This window comes from Echinops telfairi, unplaced genomic scaffold (assembly GCF_000313985.2).
Source record: "Echinops telfairi isolate 266 unplaced genomic scaffold, ASM31398v2 ScPeMD7_7409;HRSCAF=8447, whole genome shotgun sequence".
Lineage (NCBI taxonomy): Eukaryota > Metazoa > Chordata > Mammalia > Afrosoricida > Tenrecidae > Echinops > Echinops telfairi.
Window position 1 is genome coordinate 3,554,537 of NW_022111309.1, and position 9,089 is coordinate 3,563,625.

At 40.6% G+C, this 9,089-nt stretch overlaps 1 non-coding gene across 1 annotated transcript; it reads left to right on the forward strand.

Moving 5' to 3' along the window:
- Positions 1–353: 353 nt before the first annotated feature.
- LOC115871858 lies at positions 354–456 on the forward strand. The gene has a single exon (XR_004047519.1). It is a non-coding gene; the product is annotated as a U6 spliceosomal RNA (small nuclear RNA).
- The last annotated feature ends 8,633 nt before the right edge of the window (positions 457–9,089 follow it).

A 9,089-nucleotide genomic window follows, 5' to 3' on the forward strand; every position in this document is an offset into this window, starting at 1 on the left:
ATGCAGTTGCTCTAGAAAACATTCTGACAGTCCCTGAAAAAAATTAAACATAGAATTATGATATGCCCCAACAATTCCTTTCTGAGTGTAGACCCCAAATACTTGAGAGCAGAGACTCAGAGAGGTACTTGTACCCTCATTACCATCACAGGGCTATTCTTAATAGTCAAAGTGTGGAAACAACCCAACTACCTACCAACAGATAAATGGATAAACAAAATGCAGTGCATACATACAATGGAATGAGACTTAGCCATAAATAGAATGAAACTCTAACGCATGGTACAAAATGGATGGGTTCTGAAAATTGTATTAATTAAAATAAATCAGTCACAAAAATATAAACACTGAGAGTTTTCTTTGGTAGCACATAAAATAAAGTTAGAATAATATAGACAAAATTAGCATGACTCCTGAACAAGGATGACCTGCAAATCTGTAGTTTTCCATATTTTTTCAGACAAATATTATTTTATGAATTAAATTGTAATATTTAAAATATAATAGATAAGTTCACAGAGACAAAAAGATAAGATACCAGTGGAGGGAGGACAGGAAGGAGTGAAAGCTATTGCTTAATGGGTTCAGCATTTCTGTTTTGGGGGATGACAGTCTTGAAGCTAAAAGGTGGTGGTGGTGAACAGCTTTATAAAATAATGCCATTCAATTTTCCACCGACAAGTGGCTCCTGTGGCACTCTTTATTATGTATCCACTCCAGGTACCTACATATCCACATCTCTCTCTGATCTCTAAGCACAGGTGTGGAGATCGGTACAGGTAGATGAGCCCTGGTGGCAAAGTGGCTTCTGCGCTGGGCGGCTCAACACAGGTCAGCAGCTTTAGGCCACCAGCGGCTCCGAGGGAGAAGGACGGAGCTTTCTAGCCATGTAAAGGGTTACTATGACGGAAAGCCTCGGGGACAGGTCCACTTTGTCCGATAGCGCCACTACGCGTCCGACTCGATTTCAGGGGCCCTGAGTTTGGAGTCTTTCTTCCAGGGAGCTACTGGGTGCCTTTGAACCTTGAACCTTCAACAGCCAAGTGTTTCAATACCGCCCCATAGGGCTCCTCTTACCATCAATTAACACAGAGTAGAGAGGAATCCCAGCCCTCTAGACCCCATGATTTGAAGGGACAGAACTATTTAGAGGGTCTTCTAGATTATAAATCGACATTTTGCTGGAATTCAGTCACTCTTCACTCTTCCCACTACCTGTGTTAGATGTTTGGGACACAAGGATGCAAGAATCCTACAAACACGCACACACATACACACACAACCATAATGATTTTTAAAGATCAAATTAGAATCTTTCATAAGTTAGGTGAGGTAGAAGAAAATCCCTTCTGTGAAGATAAAGTCTGTTTTATGAAATAAACTAGGACATGGGTTTTGTAAATGTCCGGTTTTCCCTCATTTTAGGCATTTCTTTTGGCCACTCTGGTATGGGCCCATATTCTAATTCTAAGAAGTGTTTCTTAAGTTGGATACTTGACAGTCTAGTGATGACGAGTGACAGGACAGAAAACCTCGTTAGACCAGGAAGGGCACCATCATCGCTGGCTACGGCAAACCTCTGGTCTATAGATAAGAGAACTGTGTATAGGTAATGAGCTCAGAAATACATTCACTGTTTTCTTTTTTTTTTTGAGGGTCAATACATAGTTTAATAAATGGACTTTGTGACTTGGTTAATAGCAAGAGGAGAAGGAGATGAAATATATTTTTGTGGTATGACCACTAGCATCCATGTAATGGGGGGGAAGGTGACCTAGCAAGTATAAACATACACAAAACATTATTTTTAATTTCCCCCAAGTATATATGAACCCATCTCAAATAACTATGTTTCACCCAAGCACATTTCTGATGTTATTTGGTAATTATGATTTACTCAGAAAGATAAGACTTTTAACTAAACTATATCTTTTTTTTAAAAAAACATTTTATTAGGGGCTCGCTCATACAACTGTTATCGCAATCCATACACACATCAATTGTGTAAAGCGCATTTGTACATCATTCTCAAAACATTTTCTCTCCACTTAAACCCCCAAAATAAGGCCCCAATTTCCCCCCCCCCCCCCCGCCCCCCCTCCCTCATGAGCCCTTGATAGTTTATAAATTGGTATTTTGTCATATCTTGCCATGTCTGACGTCTCCCTTCACCCACTTTTCGGTTGTCTGTCCCCCAGGGAGGAGGTCACATATAGTTCCTTGTAATCGGTTCCCTCTTTCCTACCCACTCTCCCTCTACCCTCCCTGTTTTGCCACTCACACCACTGGTCCTGTGGGGCTCATCCGTCCTGGATTCCCTGTATTTTCAGTTCCTATCTGTACCAGTGTACCTCCTCTGGTCTAGCCAGACTTGCAAGGTCGAATTCTAGTCATAGTAGTGGGAGCGGGGAGGAAACATTTAGGAACTAGAGGAAAGTTGTATTTCTCATCGTTGTTACATCGCACCCTGACTGGCTCATCTCCTCCCCGAGACCCCTCTGCAAGGGGATCTCCGGTGTCCTACTAATGGGCTTTGGATCTCCACTCCGCACTCCCCCCATCATTCACTATGGTAAGATTTTTTGTTCTGATGATGCCTTACACCTGATCCCTTCGACACCTCATGGTTGCATAGGCTGGTGTGCTTCTTCCATGTGGGCTTTGTTGCTTCTGAGCTTGATGGCCGAAATTCACTGTTTTCAATAGTTACTATGTGCTCATTCTTAAAGGCCAGAGAAGTGTAAAAATGTTTCATCTCCTATATTACCCCTGATTGATTGGCTAGTGTTTCATTAAAATGAAGAACTGAATGGAATTCTAAGGGCATTTCTGGACCCATTGACCAAAGATGCTGGTTATATATTGCTGTGTGTGTGTGTGTGTGTGTGTGTGTGTGTGTGTGTGACGCAGACAAGATAATCGCCCACTCACACGATTTTAATTATTATAAATACCAATTTACTGAATTCCTAAAACAGGTCATCTAAACAATTCTTGAATCCCCTTTTCAAATTATTGGCTCTGGAAGGCTATTACTCACCTCTCTCATTGTTTTAATTGATAAGAGGAGCGGTAGTAGGATACTATTTAAGGACGTGGCTTTTAACTGAAAGGAGGGTTCAAATCTACTAGTAGCTCTGTGGAAAAAATGACCTGACAATCTACTCCCTTAAAGATTACAGTTTAGATGACCCTGGGAAACCATTTTACTCCATCACATAGGATAATTCTGAGTCAAAATATACTCAATGGCACCTAACAGCAACACTTGATGCTAAGTGGGCTTTCTTTTGTCTAGCTTTGCTGTAGTAGGTACTGGTCCCTTTTTAATGTCGCTGCTTGTAGAGAAGTCAGGACCTGTCTGTGGCGCAGGAAAGCCTGTGGTGGTCAGTTTCATGTAGTGACTTGGCTAGACTACGGTCTCCATTTTATTGGTCAACTGGTTAGTGGGAAACCTTGAATGTAAGAAGGGAGATTTCCTGGAGCCTATCCTGCCTCCAGAACTTACTTATTATGCCTTTTCCCACCACTTAGCTTAGGGATTTCCACGCAGCTGCATTGTGGTACTGGAGAAGAACATTGGAAGAGCCATGATTTACTTAAAGGACAAGCTGATCTGTCTCGGAAGAAGTATAGCCAGAGTGCTTCTTAGAGGCAAGAATGCCAAGATTTCATCTTAGATACTTTGGACATGTTTTCAGGAGCGACCAGTCCCTGGAGAAAGGGTCTTATATTTGGTAAATTAGAGGGGCAGAAAACAGAGGCAGGCCCTCAAGGAGAGGGATCGACACCATGTCTGTCATGATGGGCTCACATGAAGGAACAATCGTATGGGGGACATAAGAATGCAGGGATGTTCACCTATGTCTGACCTATACGTATTCACTAGTCTCACAGTGCTTTCCGTCATCCTGAAGCACTGAGTTTGATAGGCTACTGAGATGGTCATTTGAAGGCTCAATTATGGTACACTCTTAATCAACATCTGACGTCTAATTCGGTGTCTTTCCCCGCTAACATTTACAGGTCCAGGAATCAATGAATAGAAATGAGAGTGGGGCCATTACTATTACTGCTCACTAGTAAATTTCCCGTTTAGAAAACAGTTGCTTCCTGTCTGCATGCCCCTGTCCTCTGTTGGTCTAGAGATCTTAGTTCCAACAAGGGGGACTGCTTTCACCAGGAGACACAACAATGACTTCTATTGAAGTGGGAGTTAAGAATGCCGCATAGCTACTTGAGCTCTCTTGCCTCTGCATCAATTGGGGGGAGGGGTGTTGCTATATAATTTGTTGTGATTGATCTTAACTACATGGGGGAATTGGATTGTTATTACACAATAGAGGTAAAAATAGTGTCTGGAATATAGGGGATTCCTTAGGGGTCTCTTAGTACTATTATGTCCTGTTATTAAAGTCAATTACACAGAGAGAGACAGATTCATCTAGCTAGCTATCTATGTATGTATATATATTTTTCTTTCTCCAGAGAACATGGCTAAGAAAAGATTTAATAGTCACCTAGTTTATTTCCATCTATTTCCCTCGTAGTGTTTTGAAAATGAATTTCTTGACTAAAATTGCCTTATATGGGAATTCTAGTCAAGGAAGTCTCCTTTGCTAAATTTCAATTTTCAGAATATGATTTACTCTAATGAGGGGTTCGAAAGAATAAGACACTCACTATGGCCTTTGCTTCGTGAGATGGTGATGATTCGAGGTACCCTGTCCCTGAGAGGCTGAGGGAAAACGATCACGTTGCCAAATGTAGCATGGCGGAAAGACAGAGTTTACGTCCCTGATGAGATTTTTGAGCCCTAACACAGTAAACTCAGAAGTGCTCTCCTAAATACCTTGTTATGGTATAAAAACAACAAAACGTAATGATTATAACCAAATTTGAAACAGCAATGAGCATCAGTCGAAGTATGATGGGATATGACTGTGAAGGACAGGGACAAACTCTAAATGAACATTTTAATATTTATTGGAAGAAATAGCCCTTTCCGTCTTTGGGCCCTGGTTGATATATGAGTTGCTCTCACCGTAAACGTGAAGCAAGAACCCTGATTGCAAATACCAACACTTTAGAACCACCGAAACATTTACTTTGTGGCACAGTAAGATCTAATGTCTATAGAGATCATTTTCCTTCATGTTATGTTTTCAAATTGTATATTTCTAAATTAATGAAAGAGAAGAACTTAAGTATAAAATTAAGTCTATGTTAGAAACAAGAGAATACCAAATAAATGGATTACATATTTTACAAAAGATGGTTTTTGATAACTATTGTTAACGGTTTATTAAGGCTTATAGAACAAGCCTAACATATTTAAAGCAAAAATACTTGTGGTAGTGAGATGATTTCATGTCAACTTGAAGATGCGTGAAAGTGTAGGCATGGACTCCAACCTGCCATCAGGTCACGACCAGGTGGTGTCTCCTTGGCCTTCTCAAGAGGAAGGCCCTTGGAAACTCCTTTTCTCTCTACCGCTTCCCTTTCCTACTTGCTGGGGCTCTGGGGCCTCTCTCAGAGCTGCCAGTGCCCTGCCCTGTTTCAGAGGACTTTGCCCGAGTGGTGTGTGATTTGCCTGCATTCTGCATCACCGCGTGCTGCGGCGGAAGTCTGAGGAGGGACTTCTGTAGTCATATCAGACTTAGGGACTTGAGTTGGACTGGGCTGGGATGCTTTCTTGATATATAATTACTTTTTTATGTAAAGCTCTTATACATATATGACTATCACTGGATTTATTTCTTGGATCAACTCACTAACACAATATTATGTCATTATTAATATTATTTTCAGTGTAGGATCTTAAACATATTTTGTCAAATTTATCCCTGAGCATGTGTAATGGTATATAGTAAATTAGAGTTTCCTCTTATTTGTTACTAATCTATTCTTTATATAAATTTATTTATATAAAAATTGATCATGCATCCTGCAATCTTTCTTTTTTTAAAATCATTTTATTGGGGGCTTGTACAACTCTTATCCCAATCCATACATCCATCCATTGTGTCAAGCACATTTGTACATTCGTTGCCATCATCATTCTCAAAACATTTTCTTTCTACTTGAGCCCTTAGTATCAGCTCCTCATTTTTCCCTTCCCTCCCCCCACCTTGATAATTTATAAATTTTTATTATTTTGTCATATCTTACACTGTCTGGCGTCTCCCTTCACTTACTTTTCTGTTGTCCATCCCCCAAGGAGGGAGGGGGTCATATGTAGATCCTTGTTCCTCCTTCCTCCCCAACCTTCCCCTTCCCCTCCTGGTATTACTACTCTCATTATTGGTCCTGTGGGGCTTATCTGTCCTGGATTCCCTGTGCTTCCAGTTCTTATCTGTACCAGTGTACATCCGCTGGTCTAGCCGGTTTGTAAGGTAGAATTTGGATCATGATAGTGGGGTGGAAGGAAGCATTCAAGACCTAGAGGAAAGTTGTATGCTTCACTGTTGCTATACTGCACCCTGACTGGCTTGTCTCCTCCCTGCAACCCTTCTGTAGGGGGATGTCCAGTTTCCTACAGATGGGCTTTGGGTCTCCACTCCACACTTATTAAACTTATTTATTATCTTTTGTTAACTCCATAGATTTTTCTACATATATGATGATGTGATCTGTTTATAAACTCATTTTTTTCACCACTTAATCTGAGTCTCAGCCTTTCATTTATTTTCTTACCTTGCTCAGTTGGCTAAATCTTCCATAAACTATTAAATAGAAGTTGTGAGAGCCCATATTCTTGTCTCATTCCTGATCTTAGGGGGAAAATTTTTATTTCATTCAATTGAATATAATGTGAACTATAACTTTTTTAGATGTCTATTATTAGGATGAAGAAATTCCATTATTGCTAGTTTGATGCAAAGAAATTATTGCGATGGGTGTTTGTTTTTGCCAGATGCTTATGTTTGCAGGCCTGGAAGTGATCAGTTTTCCATTTTTAGTTTATTAATATGGTGCGTTATTTAACATCAACCTTACATTCCTAGCATAAGCCCTACTCGGTCAAGTTGTGTGCCCTTAAGTCAACGGATGTTGCTCCTAGAGTTTCAATCCATATTTGCTCAAAACCTGTTTAAACATGACTGCAATCCATGGTTGGCTGCAGACAAGTTCTCTCTCACTAAGGTGCCTTCAAAAAAAGGGATACTCTTTGTGCCATGGGAAAAAAATATTAGAGATCAGTGCTGACAGAGAGTTTTTACAAATCTCAAGTGGGTATCTTCCCAAATCATTGAAACTTTACAAGTTTACAGAAATGCTGAGTCACTTGAAACAACAGTTGTACAGAATGTTAAAAAAAGACTTTAAAGATAGAATTCAAAATAGAGTGGCCAGTTAAGTACCAACATATGGCAACTATTTTTGAGACACCAATAGAGAAGTCTTGATAGATTTTTCTCAAAGAACACAAGGCAATCATAGGGTCTTATTAGAAGAAATGTTAACGAATTGAAAAAATGGATATTGATGAGGAAAAGGTCATTAAAGTTGCATCAAAATTTTCCCCATCATGACAATACATTTATTCAAGGTTAGAATGTGCTATTTTTTGAACAAATTATTGGGAAATCTCACCCTGTCATTTCTATAGTCCTGATGCTGTCTCGTCAGATTCCACTTTGCACCTAAAATCAGAAAACTTAAAAGGAGAACACTTTGAATTCCACAAGAACACGTTGACTGACAGTTTGACACAGAGCACATAATTCCTCAGAGAAACGTTAGAGAGGGAAACACACCTGTAAAATTATATACACCGAGATATCAGCAAATAGCTTCATATTTAGCATTTTGTTTACATTTTAGAAGTATTCTTTTTTTTAAAAAGCTCTGCACTGCAGTGATTTTAATGACTTCTAACCAGAGTCTTTGCTGCTCCTACCAAAGAACTTTTGCTCATGGCTTTGGATTAGAGAAAATGGTAGTAGGTACTGGATTCCATTTTGAGTAATTACTAATAGAATGAATTGTTGTTGGTATTCTTAGTGCATAAGATGAACTATTTCAGAAGCAGGAAGGAGAGGACCCTCGTACAAGAGAAAAGAGCCAGGAATAGAGCACATCTTTTGGACTCTGTGATCCCTGTGCGTTGAACCTCCTTAATCGGTGAGAAAGCTGACACCAGAGGAGCAGCAGAGAAATGGCAAAGGACTGACAGTAATGGAACTGTGAGCCAGAGCATGGCACAGGGATGTAGCTTTCCCAGCCTCTAAAGCTGAGTGCCTTTGGACAGGAGGCTGGCTTGTGTAATTGGGTGACTCTTGGCACTGAATTGGAGGTACTAGGTTTGTTGACCCGCAGACCAAAAGTCAAAGCTTAAGTTGAGTTTCTTCAGGCTGAGGCTTCTGGGAAAGTGGCATAAATGCTTCAAGCTGAGGCTTATGACAGTCCTAAAACTGGATATAACTGGATAAGGTAGAGACTCAGGACCTACATGGCTGAAAGACCAAAGACTAGACAGAGGCTAGCATTTCTGAGAAGGGACTGAGCAGACTAAGAAATTGTATACTGAGTATTGTAACCTATTAACTTCCTGAAGAAACCCTAGAATCATGAGTGTGATCTATGAGCTCTGTGGGACCATTGCAGTGAATTTCACACCCAGCAGAGAAGCAGAGAATGCCTTGGGAGGGATGATTTAAGTCAGTGGTTCTCAACCTGTGAGTCATGACCCCTTTGGGGAGGTGAACGACCCTTTTACAGGGGTTGCACAAGACCATTGGAAAACACATATTTCTGATGGTCTCAGGAAGCGTGACACTGCTCCTCTATCCGTCTCCGGATAGCTCTGCCCACATGCAGATACACCCACACATGAAAACCTGACGTGATGACATCATCGTGCCAACCCCATCACATACACCCTGTACAAATACAGGTGTAGGTGACAGGGCTGATGCCATAATGTGATTATGCAGACCAGTCATACACCAGCTGTAAAGAGCAGCTACTGTGTAGAAAGCAGCTGCTGTGTTGAAAGCAGCAGTATTGGAGGTAAAATGACACTTCATGAATTGCAATTATTGGGTAAATGTAAAATCATGTACAGTGAACCCTCGCCACTTCGC